Source organism: Eublepharis macularius, chromosome 9 (genome assembly GCF_028583425.1).
Source record: "Eublepharis macularius isolate TG4126 chromosome 9, MPM_Emac_v1.0, whole genome shotgun sequence".
Classification (NCBI taxonomy): Eukaryota; Metazoa; Chordata; class Lepidosauria; order Squamata; family Eublepharidae; genus Eublepharis; species Eublepharis macularius.
In genome coordinates, this window is record NC_072798.1 from 38,470,962 (window position 1) to 38,489,491 (window position 18,530).

Below are 18,530 nucleotides of genomic sequence, written 5' to 3' on the forward strand. Positions count from 1 at the left end.
ATTGTGTGGTAGCCTTTAATTGAGCTGGGGATGCACCTTGCAGATTTCCCCTAGACACTTAAAATCCATTTGGATGCCTCTCAAGTGGGATTAAGCAGATTACTGTCATAGAATTGAGATGTCTTTAGGGCTGCAGCATATTCTATGGAAGAGGCTTCCTGTTTCTTTCAGAGAGAGATAAGAATTATTCAATTGCTGTACTCCTGAATTAGGACACTTTGAGATAACAGAGAACAGGCATATACAAATATAATTAAATGAATGTAAAAAAAAAATGTGGGTCACATTTATGTTTGCTGTCATTCTGTAGCCATAGTAGAGAGCAACTCATACAACCGAACAAGGCCATTTGCACATGGGTTATTTGCCACAGGTTCAGTTGGGAAGTCAGCCCCCCCCCGCTTCCCCACTGTGGTATATTTATTGTATATATACATTTATGTATATAATTGAACAGTCTGCTCCTCCCCTAATACCTGTGTGATTTAGTTTGGTTCTATCAGGTGAAGCTCTTTTTTCAGTTTCCAGTTTTGTATGTTAGCTGAAGTTGCTGATTGTTGGAGTTGACTTCTTGCTAAACAGCTGATGTTTTGAGCCAGCTTGTCTCTGCTGAATGGACCTGAGGACCAGTGCCTGAGTGAGTACTCTAACCTGGGAACCCACAGCTGAAGGGGGACATTACCCCAAGAGTATTGTGGAGCATTTGTGCACCTTCTGGGGTTTCCCTGGCTCTTCTCTAATATTTCCCAAACATGCTTTGCTGTAAAGTTTGGGAAGCATCACACCAAAGCATGAATGGCTGCTCTGTGTGTAGGAAAGTTTTATTTTCTGGCCCACATGGCACACTCAACAGCCATTTTCCCTGTCCTCATCTTACCCAAAGAGAAGGTCTCCTTGCAAGTTGGGGGGAATTAGCAGCAAGAATAAGGCAGCGAGAGGGAGTAACTGAGGGATCTCCGCCAATGTATATGAGGATTGTCCCAGCTAGAGAACTCTTTTCAATAGCCAGACTGATAATTCAACCAAAAAGCGTTTTTTTAATTGAAATAACGAATATCAACAGCACACAAAACACACACACACACACACACAACATGCATTCAGAGCTAATTAGAAAGCAGGGGTGAACGTTGGATAGAGTTTGAGGAATTGGGTTATATTTATCATCCAGATGTCCAGGAGAGAGGAGGAGCGTTGAGCGGCCTGCACTTCAAGAAGGAAGGACTCAAACAGAGGTTCAAGGGTGGATGCTGGATCCAAAGCATGCACACAGCTTATAGTAGAGGGGCAGTCTGTTTTATACCATGGATCCTACCCAAGATCAAGACTGCATTTTCTGCCCCCCAAAGATTCGAGTGGTTGTTCCCAGGGTGGGACAAAGGAGTGAGAAGTTGTCTCCACGGTGAGACAAAGAGCTGGCAAACTGTTTCCAAAGTGGGACAATAAGCTGGTAAACTGTCTTTGGGGTGTGTGACAATGAACTAGGAAGGTTTGATTAGGTCTTCTTGGGCGGAACTAAAGTTATCAATTATGGTTGATGACCCACGAGTTGGATGGGTGAGGCTATCAGTTCTCTGAATTGCCTAAGAATAGGAAAGTGGTTAAGGGGAGATCGATAGGCGGGTTGTGTTGATTAATTTAGGAACTCTGGGAAGGCCCTATTGTATCAGGATGCTTAGCACGGCTCCAGGGCGTGGGAGGGGGTGAGCTGGCCTCGCCTGCTATTCCCCGTGTTTGCACGTTCCATCTCCCAGCCAGGATCTGGCTTCCATGTTTCTGCCTCTTGAGCAGCAGCTTCCATATTTTCTGCCTGTCTGGGCAGTAGTTTTAGTGCTTGAAGCACATTCAGAGGAGGGGCTTATGGAATATCCATAATCATAAGCCTTCTAATATTATGGATCTGACCACTAACACCCAAAGCAGCCACTTCCTGTTGCTTTCTTTTTTAACCAGCAATAGTAATTATGTCATTATAACAGTACAATAATCTGCACATGAAATTCTGTGAATTCCCAGATTTCATTTTTTTGAAAAGTAAGTCTCTAGCGTCTTTGCTTGCAAAGATATAAAGGGAAAGGGATATCTTACCAGGGAAAGTGCTAGGGGGTCTTGATTTTTTAAAACAATGAAAATTGGGGATTCAGAAAACCTCATATATAGATTGTTATATTGTTATAATGATATTCAATTGACAATTTTAAAAAACTCCCATGGCATAAGGGATGGATTTTGGACACAGTGCTGGGGGGCGGGGCGGGGAAAACTATAGGGAAGCATGCCGTGTGGAAGTCCTTTTGCTGCTGCACTGTATCCCAAGCCTGTCCCTGTGTGAAAAACCATTCCGGGCTGGAGATGAAACAGGCAGGCCAAGTGTGTTTATTTAATTTTCAGTGTTTCCTTCTATTTGCTACTGTCCCTAGTGCTGCAAATCAGAGTGCCTTAAGGGCAGAGAGCCTTGTATTTGAAAATTGCGCAGGGGCCTGAAAGGGACTGTAGTAGGATCGTCCTGTCTCATTCATAGGTCCACATGGAGATCCAAATTCAAAGGTGAAAGCAGACACATCTAATGGAGATGGGTGCAGGAGACAGCCAGTGAGGGACTCTATTTAGAATGCATCAGCAGAAGGAAAAAGCCATATAAAATGTCCAGAGGTATGAAGAATGGGAGAGAAAACTTAATGCTATTGTAGGTATCTGTGGGATATCCTCAGCTGGAATGCTCACAACCCATTTCTAAGTAGGGTTATGCCCTTCTAAGTCCATTGAAATCAATAGGCTTAGAACGGTGTAACCCTGCTTAGCACTGCACTTGCCCCATTTGAATGCACATATAACCTGTGTGCAGCATACACTTGATATTTCATGATACAAGTGTTGAGTAATTCTCCTGTAATGTTCAATGCATGTACTACTCAATGTGTGATTAAAAACCCACATTTATTCAGAAACTGGACACCAGTTTCATTTATGTGGCTGTACGTGCAGGTTGTATACACATTCTCTCTAACAATGTGAACAGGGGTACTGTCATCTCAGCAAAGGGTTCTGAAGAAGGTCAAAGAAATTAAGAGGCAGGCAAAAACCTATGGAAGAGATGTAAGAACATTCAGTTTGGAAGAACTTGTGAGTAAGTCCCCAGCATTTAGCTGAAGTTTGTTGGGGATAATATTACAGAAGGGAGCTGCTGTGGGCCAGTGAATGGACAATCTGATTTCTCATTGAGGCTGATAGAAGGAACTTGGGAACAGAGCCCCAAATGTAAAGGTAGTATGTCTCTCCCACTCAACCCCAACAGAAAGTCCAGAAACCACAAAAATAATTGTTTTGGAAATCAGTTATTCCAAACATTCTTGCCAAGGCATCCTCCTAACAAGGGAGGGTGAGCAATTGCATGCTTTTGGTTATAAAGCAGTGTTAAAGCACATGACATTTTACAAACAACAAGACCTCAAGGCCTAACATGCAGCACAGGGGTGGCAGCAGAGGGAAGAGAGCAAGATGAAGGAGAAGAAACAAGGGAAGAACATGTACCCTGTGCGGTTGGATATGCTATATAAAATAGTATGTAGGGGCAGCCATTCCCACCCACTTTCTCTGATCTTTTTTGCTAAGAGCGCTGCTTCCCCTTCTTTGTCAAGCATGCTGTTGAGCTCTTCTAGCACATGCCTGATAAGAGAACAAGTGATGCAACGATAATAGAAATGGCCGTTGGCTGTATCCATGAATCAGCTCAGCACACCATGGCTCATCAAATATCCTCCTCCTTGCCATGCTATTTTTCCTTGTTCAGGGAGCTCATTAAATGGGTGAGCATCCAGACATGTCCTCCAGCTGCATTCTGAAATGTATTCTTTCTGCTACTTTGACTTGGCTCTATCTCCTTTTATTTCCTTAACGTGCCATTTTCACTCTGCTTCACTTTCTTTGATCCGTCTGCACCCTCTGCCCTTGTGGGAGCTTCCAGGAGACTAAGGGGCATTAAGCAAGTAGAGAAAATGCAGATTCTGTTTCTGGTTTAAGAAGACTCACTGTCTTTGGATGGGCTTGCAGAATGGCTTTCTTTATGTTGGACTTCCAACTACCTTGAGGGACCTCCTGCTGTCCCATCTCTATAGGCATCTGCTGTGTATTAGAATCACTATCCAATGCAACTGGAGGATGAAATATGACATTGATTGCCAGTCCTTTGTTCTAGCTGAAATATCATGATGAGAACATAAGACAAGCTCTGCTGAATCAGACCAAAGGACTACCATATTGGTCAACCAAATACCCCTGAAATTCTACTAACGGGGAATCAAGGCAACAGTCTCCTCCTCCTGCTATTTCCCAGCAACTGGGGTTCAGTGTGCACTGGCTCTGAACATAGAGGTTCATTTAGCTGTACTGTCTGGTTGCTGTTGATAGACCTCCTCCATGAATTTGCCTTGTTCCTTTTTAAAACCATATAAGTCTTGTTGCTGTGAATTTCCTAAGTTCATGATGGGTTGCCTTTTATCTGTCTTGAATCTATCGCCTGTCAACTTCATTTGGCAACCACAAATTCTAGTATTATGGGCAAGGGGGAATTAATGTTATCATCTGCTATGATGCCTGCTCTTATGTAATTTTTTATTGAAATAAATAAGTTCCAAACTGTCTTGTAGAGAATGTGCTCCAACCCTTCATCAGTTTGCTTGGCCCTTTTTCATTTCTACCTTATCCTTTCTGAGATGAGTGATGTAAACTGTGTCGAGGATTCCAACTACAGCTGCATGCCCAAAGATTTATATGAAGGCATTACAGTACTGGATGTTTTATTTTTAATCGCCTTTCTAATAATTCTTAGCAAGGAATTTGTCTTTTTCACTGCTCCTGCATAATGTTTTCCTTGAGCTCTGCTTCCCTCCCCTGCCCCACAACCTCAGAGTCTCTTTCCTGGTTACTGACAGTTCATCCTTCTATATATGAAAACAGGATTTTTTGCCTCAGTGTACATCACTTTACACTTACACAGAATCTCATTTGTTCCCCCTTCACCCACTGTGGAGAGATTCTGTGGGAGCTCTTCACAGTCCACTTTAGCTTTCACCATCTGAAATAATTTAGTGTCATCTGCAAACTTAGCTTTTTCACCCCTGACTCCAGGTGATTTATGAATAATTTAAATAGCAGTGGTCCTAATACAGGGGAGAGGGGACCTTTACTTTCATTTATTATGAGAACTGCCTTTATCTTTTGCTTCCTGTCATTTAAGCAGCTTGTCCTCTTATACCATGAGTTCTAAGTTGACCCATGGTCTTTTGATGAGGGACTTTGTCAAAAACTTTTTGGAAGTCCATGTGTATAAAGTGTACCAGATCACTCTTATCCACATGCTTATTCACACTCAGGGCATTCCAAAAATTTGGTGAGGAAGAGTTTCTTCTTGCAGAAGCCATGCTGATTCTTCTGGAGTAGAGCTTGTCCCTCTTCTATAATTCCATCTTGATGATGGTAGTGACAGAGCTCAGCCTTTCCCCTACTGCATGGTTGGGGACTGGCAGCCTTCTTCTCTGCATCCAGCACCAGTTTTGCCCACGTCAGGATGCTTATTTCTTTCAATTTACATTGTCTTATAGTTACATTTCCCCCTAGCAATCCTGTAAAATTTCCACTATGAGCCAGATTGCAGTTGAACACACTTATCATGCAGACCATCAAAAAGAACATTGATGGCATGCTGTCTGAGAAGGGAACTTGAGTACCCCTACAGTTGGAGAGAAGTACATCAGATGATAATAGTAGTACTGAGATTTTTGCCTTGCTTGGATAGGCAGGACAGTATTTCATAGACCCTTGTCTATGCTGGAGATTAAATCTGCTGAAGAGCAAAAAACATGCATGTCTACAGTCTGTCAACAGTAGAATCACAGCTTGTTAGACCAGTTTGCTAGGGACAGTAGTAGCTTTGAGGAGCAGAAAAAAATAACAACAATGGGAGAAGAGGAAAGCAGGAAATAAGAGGAGACAGCATGTTCATGCATCTCTGAATTGGTTTGCCTTTTAAAATCCGGCATGTTGCCATGGAGTGTGTCTGGCAGCCATTGGCTCCCCCATCACATCTCTAATCCTGCTCAGGAAAGGGAGAATGGAAAGCAGATTAAAACACAGAAAAGAATGAAACCTCTCAATTTGCCATGACATCTTGCTACTCAACCCAAACCCCCTCTTACCCCTCTTCTGTGAGCTCAAATGTGCTGCGTGACTCATTACAGCAGACTGCAAGCTAGGAATGTTATCTGTATTCTCAAATGTAAGGGGTTTGTTTCCCAAAGCGGTCTCACAAAACTGCATTTGTTGGCAAGAGAGGGACCTAAATTCAGCAAAAGAACATGAGATTTGAATGCAGACAGCCCTAGTTTTAATCCCATTGGCTGCTTCCCCATGGGGATCCCTCCCCCCCACCACAAAAACAGGAAGCACCAAGATCAAAGGAGAATGTTCATATGATGTTATGCTCATTTCAAGCACAATTTGTAGAGTTCCTGAGATTTTCCCCTTTAAGCCAGAGAAAAAACAAGACCTATTTTTCTTTATTTCATGGGGAATCCTCAGAGTGGCAGTGTGTGTGTGTGTGTGTGGTGTCCATGTGAATGCTCCCTGCCTTAGCGCTGTGGAAGGGGAGGCAGAGCTAAGCTGTGTTTTTAAACTATCCATCTGTCTTTTAGCCCTTAAAAGGGCATTTCCCCCTTTCCCTGCCAAGATGTGCTGTAGTGTTAGTGTGAAAAGTCCTACTGCAATTGTAACTTGCACTTTTGTGCAGGTATGATAGGGAAAAGGGGAGAAGCAGGGGCGGGGTGGAGCAGCAGCAAGTTGTGTGGGAATGTGTATGTGTAGACACAGAGACCCCATCCTCATAACTCTTTTTCTAACAGACACACACACACACATCCCTAGTGGAAGCAGCCATTAAAAGTATCACAAGACTGGGAAAAGATTCTGTTTGAGATTCTGAGGGGTACTGCCAATTTGGTTAGATATTACAGAGGTAGGTGGACTAACAGCCTGACTTGGTATAAGGTAACGTCACATGTCAGCTTTATTCAACAAAACTTTTACGTAGCTTGTGAAGATGCAGGAGGGAATGGACACTGCAGATAACTTATTCTTCTTACTTTGAATTAATGAGCAAAATTGGCAGTGTAATTTTGCATAGAAAAGCAGTATAGTTACAGCCTGGGATTATTTAATGATGTCATTAATTATCTTGAAGAGGGAAGTTAAAACATGAAGATGGAAATTTGTAAAAAGCAAGCATTATGGAGGAATAGGAGCGTACAGACTGTAGAAATACAACACAGAACTGTCTGTGTTCGTCACAGTTTACAAATCTGTAGCTTTCTCCTTATCAACAACATGAGTTTCTTGACACAGCCATTTCCCCCCCCCCTGCACTTTCCATGAAGCTTCTAATAACCTCTTCCCCCTACCCCAATCCATTGTTCTGAACTTGTAAATGAACTCAAGAACAAATGAACGACGATGCTCCGAAGGCAGATTAAAAATGAGAGTGCTGAATTTGAGTTAATTTACCGGTTCAGAACAATGGACAGCTGACCCCCCCCTTCGCCCGGGCTGAATAGAGACATAGGATTTTTATCTCACTACAGATGCTAATTTTTGCTCTAATCAAGCTGCATTGCACCTTTACATCCTGGCTCCTTTCTTTTCTTCACCCCTCCCATCTCCTGAATTTAATATAAAGACTTGAGGATCTCCACCCTGTATCTGAAGAAGGGAGGTTTGATTCTCAAAAACCTACACCTTGAAAATCTTGTTGGTCTCTAAGGTGCTACTGGACTCAAATCTCATTGTGGAAGGAATATGTAAATTAACCCTGCTTTTTTTTAGCTGGGAAGTTTTGGAATCATATCCTTGTCTATACCTATGCAAGGGCTATCAATCTTCCTTCAAGACCCATCTTGTCTTAAACAGGGCTTTTTTTCAGCTGGAACGCGGGGGAACGGAGTTCCGGAACCTCTTGAAAATGGTTACATGGCTGGTGGTCCCACCCCCTGATCTCCGGACAGAAGGGAGTTTAGATTGCCCTCCACGCCGCTCCAGCCATGTGACCATTTTCTCCAAGGGCAACTCACTGAGTTCCACCACCTCTTTTCCCAGAAAAAAAGCCCTGGTCTTAAAAATCCATGGTTCTCTGTACAGCTCTGGCAGGACATCCAACTCATATTTCTCAGGCCACTGGAATAAATCACCCAGGTAAACTTAACAAGTGAGAAAAGTAAAGAATAGTAATCCAGACATTAAAGTATATTTCCTTTTGAAAGAAAAATGGATCACTAAATAAATACTTTATGGGAAAGAGTGAAGAGGCATTAGAGGAAGGTCCAAAACTTCTACATGTTGAAGATTATGAAGAAGTGAGGAGGACAAGAGGAAGAAAAGGTAGCAGGTGAAACAATAGGAGAACCAAGCAACAGACTAGGAAACAAGAGAAGGAGGCAAATACAGATTTCCCCCTGAGGTGGTCCTGCTTAGCTCAGGCTGAATGTGACCTATAGTAATAAGAGAGGTGAGGCCAAGAAGGGAAATCAGAATTCCAAATATCAAGAGAGAAATAAAATAAAGGTGAGGTGAATTATGTGGGGAGGGGGATATGGCTTTCAAAAGAAAACAGGAGAGAAAGTAGCTCCAACAGATTCCAAGCCAGTGTGGTATTACTGGCTTGCCCCACCTTTCTGTCAGTAAAACTTTATTATGTATGGCAAGCTGTCAACACCCTTGCAGAGCTCTAAGTGGTGTCATTCACGGATGCTGTTATGTGCAGCAAAGTCGGAAGCTCTACCATCCCTCCACTTTTTTTACATCCCGGAAACTCCAGTTCCACTGCAGTCCCTGAAGCTCTGAATCCTTCACACATCAAACACCATTCAAAGGACAGTGCTCTTCTTTCCCAGAGTGGTGGATATTAGGGAAATGACCCGCAGTTCCAGGGCATTCTCAATATCAACCAATGAGGAAAGTCAAGCAGATGAAGCCACTGTGTCTTGCGTACAGCAGGCCTGCAGAGTGTGATGCTACCCTTCGGAATGGGTTAAGGTGGCTAGGGCATTGGTAGATAAAGAAGAAGAGCTATCTGGGAAGGGAGGGGAGCAAGAGCCAATTTGCTGCAAAAAACCCCACTCTCTGCAGTAGTGAGGTACCAGATGAAAATGGAAGAGAGAAACAGTATTTTGAAATCTAATGGGAAGGATACAGAAACACAGGTCTTTAATCCCCAGCTCTCTCCCTCCTTCTTGCTCTCTTTTATTTCTCTTTCCCCCTTTTTGTTTTCTTCTTACTAAGTTCTGCTAACTGGTTTGGGGGAACAATCCAATTATGCCAAACAACAGGTGATGGTTTCATTTGGCTAGCTGTTGCACTTACTGGCCTTTTGCTCGCCATTCTTTTTCTTTGCCTGTTTTCCTTGGAGCTAAATGAGTCTCTTTTGGCTCTATTCCTTCCTTTGTTTACAATTACCAGGTGTTGCCTCTGCCTATATCCAGTTTCCCTCAGTCTTCAGGCATCCTGGTTATGCCTTGCTCTCTACTCTTTCTCTCCCACGGCCCAAATTAGCTCTCCTAACCTCTGATTACTGTGCACAAAGTCCTGTTTTGGCTTTTCTTCCCTGAGCAACATTTTGCCTTTGGCTTTCTGTTTTTGAACCAGTTTGCCTTGTAAAGCCAGTTTTAGCATTGCCTTTCTGAACCTGGCCTTGAACCTTGCTCAATCCTACTGATAGAAAAGTGAGCTGCTTTACAGATCTCTGAACTGAAGAATAAAGTAAATGTGGCATTGGCGGGGGTGGGGGACATGGTTTGTATGGATTAAATATGGCACATGTGCTTTCTCACATACACACATACATAGCTTTCATTCTTTTGCTACTTCTGGGATTCAGTGCTTATAAATGTTGATAACCATGACTGCCATCTATCAATGGGCTTAGAAGAGCATAATCTTTAGGATTCCACTGTAGTCAGATTTTGGATTTAGGGAGGTCCAGTAAGTTCTAGTCTGATGCGGCAGTGTCGTGTATGAGTGGGAAAGGGAGGGAGATTCATAGTGTAATAAAATGTTCTTTGCAAACTCCCAAAGTGTTCATCACAGTCTGCAATAAGGAACTGGACAGGAAAATAATTTGCTTATTTTTTAAATCTCCCCTTTCCATGGGGGAAGATCTTCAAAGCTACTAAGCAGCATTATAAGACACCATAAAAACATACACTGTATGAAAGAATCAAAAGAATGGAACTAATTCATGCCTCATTGCTGAGCCTATCCTAGCTACAAACATGAGTGAGAAGCAAAATGCAACATACAATAACAAGAGAAATCTTAATCTGAATGACAGGAATAATGCTGCAAAGTAAGAATGGATGCTGGATTTCATTATATAAAGAAATCCTCAAAGCCGAATGCCCCTTCACCAAGGTGCCTGGTTGTAGTAACGTTTGGTTGGTGTGAGGATCCTCCCTCACTGGCGCCCTCTCCTGATGGCCTGCCATCCTACCAGCTCTCCAGGCAGGTGTCCTCCAGCCTCAGATGGGCAGGGAAGGGGGTTGCACCACCTTGTTCCTTCTCCTGCCCTGGGAGTAGCAGCATGCTCCAGCTGTCTCTCCCTCCAAAATCCTCCTCAGCCTTCACAGGAACCTGAATTTAAAGGCCTCCCCTTGCCCCACCTCCCTGGCTCTGGCCCCAATCGCCACCCAGTCTCCCTGACTGGCCCTGCTCCCAGCCTATCTGATAGGAGGGCTGGGTAGACTCTGCAGTCTCCTGGCCCCACCCACTCCATCCCCACCTAGGGTGGGGCATTTGGTCTGCTCTCTGCCTGGCTCGCCCCTGCTGCTTCTGAACCTTCCCCAGTGGCTCCCTTGGCATCTTGGGGCCTGTGCCTGCCTGACATGTGCTGATGGCACCCTCCTGTGAGCCTGGATGAAGTGGAGCCATCTGGGCAACTGCAGGAGACAGGTGAGTCTGCTGAGTGGCTGCAGGCTGTTCCCCGGAGTTGTGCCTGGGCGTCGGCTGCAACTGGCCTAAGGGTGGGAGAGGCCTGGAGGCCTGCAGGGGCTCAGTTGCAGGGGCAACTGAGGTACTGCCAGAGGCTGTGCTGCAGGGCCTAAAGGGGGTGCCTGCTGCTGCAGGGCTGGTGGTGAGGGTGGACAAAAGGCTGGCGTCGCCGGACAGTTGGAGTTTTTGGATAGGCCTACTAAGAGATTTATACACATCATCTTTGTCTGCAGTCAGATATGGGAATATATCTGTAGGCTTCATTTCTGGCCCCCGGGATCATTAAGACAAATCCCAGTGTATTTGGCCACGTTTGCCAGAGGATTCAGGTTCAAACACATGATGATAATCCTACATAGTTCCCTTCCTCTCGTTCTTCAGTTTTTACTGAAAGTAGCTGTAATTTGGGTCATCTTTTCTTCTCCACTCATTCTCTAAAATCAAACATCTAAATTTCCCACCCCAAGCTGCTTTTTGGCCCTATGGCAAAAAAAAGAAACAGATGTATGTATCTTTTCCTCCATACAGCCGAAAGGAAATTGCTGTTTTGGAGGTGGGAAATTGACAAAAGCTTAAAATATCCCCCCCCCCGCCCCGTCCCTTATCCTCTCAGTGGCCTCCTGTTGGAGTTTGTGGTCAGACTCTGTGGCAGCTACTTTGGCTAAAACTAGAGAAGGATGTGTGAGTGTGTGGAATACAGATGCTTTGCCCCATGTACTGTTTGGACCTGAGTAATTCAGAATTTTATATGGGGGTTAAGGTGACTACAACTTTTCTTTCTTGACTGTAATATAATAATATAAAGGTTCAAACCCATGGCAAATGAACTTGCTATACAACGATGCGTTATTCTCCGTAGTGAAAGCTGCAATAACAAAGCTATTTAGCTTGTCTGCGATATTCTTATCTATCTTGATTGCCCCTGCTGATCCTTGATAGTCTAATAGATACATTAGTGCTCTTGCAGTCTTCCTGCTTCTGATATTGTTAAATTATTTTCCTTTTCTTTTGTGTTCTTTTCTTTACCTGCCCCACCCCCCCATGGCTCATTCGTATGATATCCAAAGTGCGCCCCTTACCCCATTTAACCTGTACCTCATTCACAGGCAACAGTGTGAGATCCAGTCCACATGTAACAGGTGTATGTGGTGGATGTAGCCTTGTGTATGTGGAACAGAAATGCCATTGTAATAGGTATTACGGTGGCAGAAGAATCATAGTCCCTGTTGGTTCACTTAATTAAATTGCTGTATCCATTCTCATTCTGACACTCCACATGCATTTGTTCTACAATAAATCTAAACCTGTCTAATGTTCATAAAATACTTTATCCTAATCTGTATTCTCTTGCACTGATATTTAGGTGTACTATTTCAGAGAACTTTCTTTGGCAGCAAAGTAGCAATTCATACAGAAGAGGGCTACTGAAAATTATCAGATGTCAGAGGCTGTTTTATTCTGGATGTTGTTATATTGAAGTTGCTTTCAAGTCTGTTCTGTAATCTGGGGGTTTTTTTGTAAGCTGCTGAGATCCCTGGAGAAAAGTTGTGTATATGTATTTTAATTATAAATAAATATAGTAAAAAATATAAAATAGGAAAGGGTCAATGTTTGTGGATGCACAAGGTATCACTTTCTTTAGACGGTATTTTTGATTCTCTGAACTAGTCACTTTGTACCTACCTGTGCTGCATTAGCCGTCATATTCTTCTTGTCATGAATAATGGTAATCGTCATTATTTTCTTCATTTAGCTATGGATTGCATGAGTGATGGAGAAGAGCAGTGCATTCCTGGATGTGCCCAGCTGGCATGAAGCCCTGGAGAGTTGTTTGGATTAGGCTAGCTGGACCAGTAGCCTTACTCAGTAGAATATAGCTTCATGTGTCAAAATACTGTGCTGTGCATAAGAGTTCACTAGTTAGTTCTTGGTTCCTTATTCTTTGCCCTGTCATGAAGGGAGCAGATGGTAACAGCAAGGAAGCGAAGTGAAAATCATTGTCAGGCTGTAGAGATTAATTACTCTGTTGTAAATGTGTACAGTAATAACGAACACATAATAATAGGAAATTACTAGCTTACATCATTGGTGGAGATGAGAGAGTCAGATTTACGGCAGCCTGCCTCAGAACAAGCTGTTCTAATATGATCTACCCCTTGGAGCTAAGTGATTTGAAGTCGCTCAAGCACATAGAGGGCATGCGATTCCAACAGGTCCACATTTCCAGTATGTGCTGATAACCGTATTAAATAAATGACATAAACAAATTAATTAACTGGTGGTGGAATAAGAGTCTGCATGTGGGTTTGGGAAAGAGGTCTCTGCTTTCTATAGGTCAGCAGTTTAAAACACACTGTAAACACTGCTGTATGTTTGACTTGGAGGCAAGAGACAGTGGCAGGGGTGTCACGTCTGTCAAAGGGGGCATCAGTGAGCCTTTGCAGAGGAACCTGGGAGCAGGGAGGAATCAAAGGCAACAATGCTCCTCACTCACCCAAACGTAATAAACCAGAATCCTCTCCACCTCTGTCACTGCACACAGCACTAAAGGATAGTATATATAACATAATGGAAAGGGACGGCCGCATGGAGCAGCCTGATCTCGTCAGCTCTTGGAAGCTAAGCAGGGTTGGTGCTTGGATGGTCCAAGAAACCAAGACCAAGGAAGACTGCTGTATCTCAAAAAGAATATGTAAGGGCTGGGGAAAAAGTACTGAAGAGGGCAAGCAAGAAGATTAAGGGGATAAGGCACTTTTCCTGTGAGGAAAGGTTGAAGAATCTTGGACCTTAAAAGACAGCTAAGGGCCAAAGTCGATGTGTTGGTGTCTGATTTAAAGTGCCATGAGGCCAGAGCATGGTAGGTGCTCTCATCCCCCGCTCCCCACCTTTACAAACTCCGACACAGCAACAGTGGGATAAGCCATTCTGGCACTTCAAAAGGCTTTGGAGGAGGCGAACAAGATGGCCTCAGCCCTCCACACATTTTAAAATTGATTTAATTGTCTTGTGGCATTTTCAAATCCCTGTAAAATGGTTGCAGCATCCATGGGTCTGACCTCTGGATGCCATCACATCTAGTTTGGCCTTAAATGATAAAATGATAGAGGTTTATACAATTATGCATGAAATGGAGGAAGTGGATAGAGAGAACTTTTTCTACCTCTCCCATTATATTAGAATTTGGTAGCACCCAATGACTTTGATGGGCAATAGATTCAGGACAATAGAAAGAAAAGAAATTCCCCCTCTTTGTTTCTAGGTATTTTGTCATGCCTGCAAAGTGAGATTGGCTTATGTTATTACGTGATATACTATCATTAGCTGCAGAATTAGTCAGACTTCTGTCTTCTATTGTAGTTGAGGAGTAGAGGGAGAAGATGAGGGGGCATCATTTGGCTCTTCTCCATTTAATCCTGTGGGACTGTTTGGATTTACACCACCTCTTTTGCAGGTGTAGCTTTCTGCTGTTGTCAGTAGAGAAATCTGATCGACCTCTGAACAAGCTTTCTACTAGTTTGCACTCTTCCTCTGCCATGCCCCAAATTGTGCCTGATTTCCCTGTTGTGTTGGTTGTGTTCTACTGATGTAAGGGTTCTGCAGATGGTAAGGTCCACTGGTGTAATAGAGGCACTGCAATGATGTAAATTGCCTAGATTGTCTTTGACCTCTATTGGCACAAAGGAGCGTTGGAGTATAAAGACCTCTGTCCAGCAGTCACATTGAGAAGCGGAGCACACTTAGTTGATTTTTGCTACAGCTGTGGTCCAGCAGATTTCATTTGTCTCTGTGTTTGTGCCTACAGAGGGTCACCCTACAATTCCATGTTTTCTGCACAATTTTAGAAACAAGGAAGATATTAAATGAATGTTCAGATTCACGCAATGTTCATACTTATTTTCCAGATTTAGATTTAAAAGAGTCTAAAGCACATGCTCTGCTTGAGGCATCTTGATCAACCTGTCATAATGTATAGTCTAGCAATGCTCTGGAGCTTTTTGCCAGTATTGGAAAAGCAATAAAGTCATGAAGACAGGGCTGAGATGAATGAAGACTAGACTATATCGGTTTCCAGGGTATGGTGTTGTTGGGGAGTGATGTGCATTAAAACAGCTGTTTGAAAAACTTAGCAAATATACAGTGGGGAATTGTCAAGAAGTATAGTGCCATGGGTGTGCCATAGCAGAATGGCATGGGAAGCTTCTGACACATGTACCAACACTATCTGTCACTCTTTTCCACAAATACCAAAATAACTACAGCGGCTAGTCAGCTTCAGAGTATCCCTCACCACCTCTGCTCACATTACAAGAGGGAGTGAATTTTCAAAAATAACTGGAAGGCAGGAGGTTTGTTTGTGAAATGACAAACATGATTCACAGCGTGCTTCAGAACAGCATCGCAGAAGGATATCAACGATCACTGAAATAGGTTCATGGGAGGGGCTCAACGGCTCTTTAGGAAGAGTTTTAAAAACCATGAAATGTCTCTGACTTGATTAAGCAGTATCTAGTGGGAGAACATGAGAACCTTTCTCAAGTTATCAAGGAAGGCATAGGTAGTGAGAGATAAGTTCGATTCAAGCAGGATGTGAGGAAAATCTCCTAGGAGAAAACTTAATTTTGATATTCAGGGAAAAAAATTCTTAGGTTTAACTTTGATGCTGTGAAATAGTCCATTGAGGAATGTACTGGAAGCCCTCCAATTCCATTTTATAAGCTCCTGCCTTTTGTGTTGGTTTGTAGCTTTAACTGCTCTGGCATACATGCAACAGCGACCAGCTGTTCGGAGGAATCAGGGAAGTTACTCCTTGGTTTTGGATGTCTTATTTGCACACTCAATGTGTCTTCAGCTATATCTGTTAGTAAACACATTATTAGTGAACACACACCTGTCTGTACATTTGCAAAAAATAGTGGAGAAGAAACTGCCACCCGTTACTACAGGCAGGCTGTAGATACTGCATTAATGCTGTTCTTAGGCTGCCTGGATTGCTACATGTGCTAATTATGATTTAGTTTGGGAAGAAGTGGAGGGGGCGGCTTAGATACATTAGAGTGAATAAGGGGGAAATTTTATATTGATCCATGTGTACTGGCTATAAAATGGAAGACAGCTGGGGAACATATTCTAAACATTTCTTATTTTGAGGGATTTTTTTTTAAAGCAAGATGACTTCTGATCCAATTACCACAGTTCTGTCCATACTGCCATTTTATCATATGTACTTTGTAGACGCTAATGCTAATACTGAGACAGGTAAGAACCAGTTAACCAACATGTGACATGCATAGATAGTCATGGAGCATGACTGAGAGATTAGGATGAGGGAGGCTGATAAAAAACAAACCATGTTCCTCCCCCGCAATGAAAAGTCTATGTAAAATGTGCATTTTCTTTAAGTTAACTTTAAATGCATAATATGCAACTTCTCTTCAATGCAGCCACAGCTTCTACTAGTTGATTCATGAATGCTTAGCTTTATTGATTGGGAGGAACGCAATGTGCGCCACATAAGGGAAAAAAGGCTTCATGTCTTAGTAAAAGAGCTCCACCACAGTAAGAAAAGTCACTACTTGTGTGGCTGGTTTTCTCATCTCCATAGGTTGTTATCCTATAAAATAAATCTTTCCATCTATTTTATCTGACCAGGCAGCTTCCCCTTCATTCTTATCTATTTTTTAATGCTGTCTGGATATCTTAGGCCATTAAAGCCTCTTTCTTTTATCACTGTAATCTTTCTCTTCTCTGTTGGAGGATGTTTTCTGCTCCTATATCCCCCCTACATCTCTCTTTTTTCTCCATGCCTCCCTTGTCCCTTTGACCCCATATTTTCTCAGTAGTGAATGCAATTGGAATCAAATAAGGCTGCAACTTTGTAGAACAAGAATAATTTCCCTTAGCACTCTTTAAAGACCTGCAAGTTACAACAGTAGGATTAAAGATCTGCAGTTACTACAAATGTTATAAGGTAACTACGATCCAAGGTCCTATAGTTTGACAATCCCATGCCATATATAGTGTGTGAAATAGTCTGTTATCAGAGTGATACAGAACTATCCCAGATACTCTCCATGGAGTGAGGAGTAGACATGGGCACCATCCAAAAAATAATCCCGATTTAGCTGATCGTGATTCCGCGGCAGCGCCGAACCCAGGTACCTGAACCTCACCGATCAAGTCCCGTTTCCGATACAGAATCGGGAATCGGGAAGGCCAACGCGTGAGGGCGCCCCGCGGTTTCCAGCGCTAAAGGAATGGTGGGTGAGGAGGATGGCAGCCGCCGGGCCCGGCAGGCCCGTGGAGGCGGCGGCGAGCCGCCTCCCCTCACGGGGCGGGGGGTCTGTCCCCACGGGAGTGTGCCGGTACTGTCACGGGGGGGGGGAACCAGAGGAGATAGCTCCCTATTCCCTAATTCCCTATCCGCTGAAGCCCAAAGCTAAAGCTCCCTCTCTCTCTTGCACTTTCTCTCTCCAAAAGCGGCAAGCAAGAGCTCGCCTCTGTCCCACACCACCCGCGAGCAGAAAGTGAAACTTTGTTGCGCAGCACATGGCTATTTATAAAGCCTGGGTCTGCTACGCAGGAGGGCTGTGTTTGGCCGTAAGAGCTGCCTCTCAGGCTTTGCAGGGATGAGATTCGAGTGCCCATGGCTACAGAAGAACACCCCCTTCCCCTGCCCTCCCCTCTCTTCTCCCAAATGGACGAGATGGGCAGGCGCTTTTCTGGCTGCTCCATGGTTGGAAGGAAGCCCTGCTGATCAAGGAAAGCTGGGCTTCCATTCGCGTTTCCAGGGTGACAGAAGGAGGGCAAACAGCTCCGGCATTCCCCAGGCTCCGTTTCCACGGGGCTCCGTTCCCTCGGGAACAGATGGCTGGTGCCAGACTGTCTGCAGACTGCAATCCCTAACGTAAACCGATCGATCCAATCAAGACCCAATAGAGCGCCCCACCCGAGCGCTGAACCGGGAGCCGTGGACGGAACCAATCAGCCCGGTCCCGACGGCGCAAACGCCAAAATCGGGGCAATTTTCAGTCCGTAATTCCGATTGTGCCCATGTCTAGTGAGGAGTTTCCAATTCTACCTTGTGGTTCCACGCATCAATCTTTTACATAGTTGGAGTATCTTTTTCACAGCCGAAGTCACCACAAATCAGACTTGGAAAATGATGGACAAATAATGTAGTAACTGCTAGAATACAATTGGTTGCTAATGATGTCATCTAGATTGTCCATCGGAACTGAGTGAACAAATAATGGCAACTTCACACGAAATGGCTAGCATGGAACCATCCCCTTTATTGCCCTTCATGCCGACATTGCAGGCATACTGAAAGCTTAGCAGTATGTTAGCATTCCACATTACTACTACTGGAGGCAATATATTCACAGAGAGGGTTGTTTAGTCTTGTTTTTGTTAATCTAACGGTTTTATTGCCTCTTCTGCACTTTGGCACCCTCCGGAAGGGAGGAAAACCCTCCTGAGGGTTGGCAGCTCCATGTTGGAAA

At 43.7% G+C, this 18,530-nt stretch overlaps 1 protein-coding gene across 1 annotated transcript in view; it reads left to right on the forward strand.

Annotated features, from left to right (window-relative positions):
- CACNA1I (calcium voltage-gated channel subunit alpha1 I) overlaps positions 1 to 18,530 on the forward strand; it is a 367,159-nt gene that overhangs the window by 54,443 nt on the left and 294,186 nt on the right. The gene's annotated exons all lie outside the window — the stretch shown is intronic.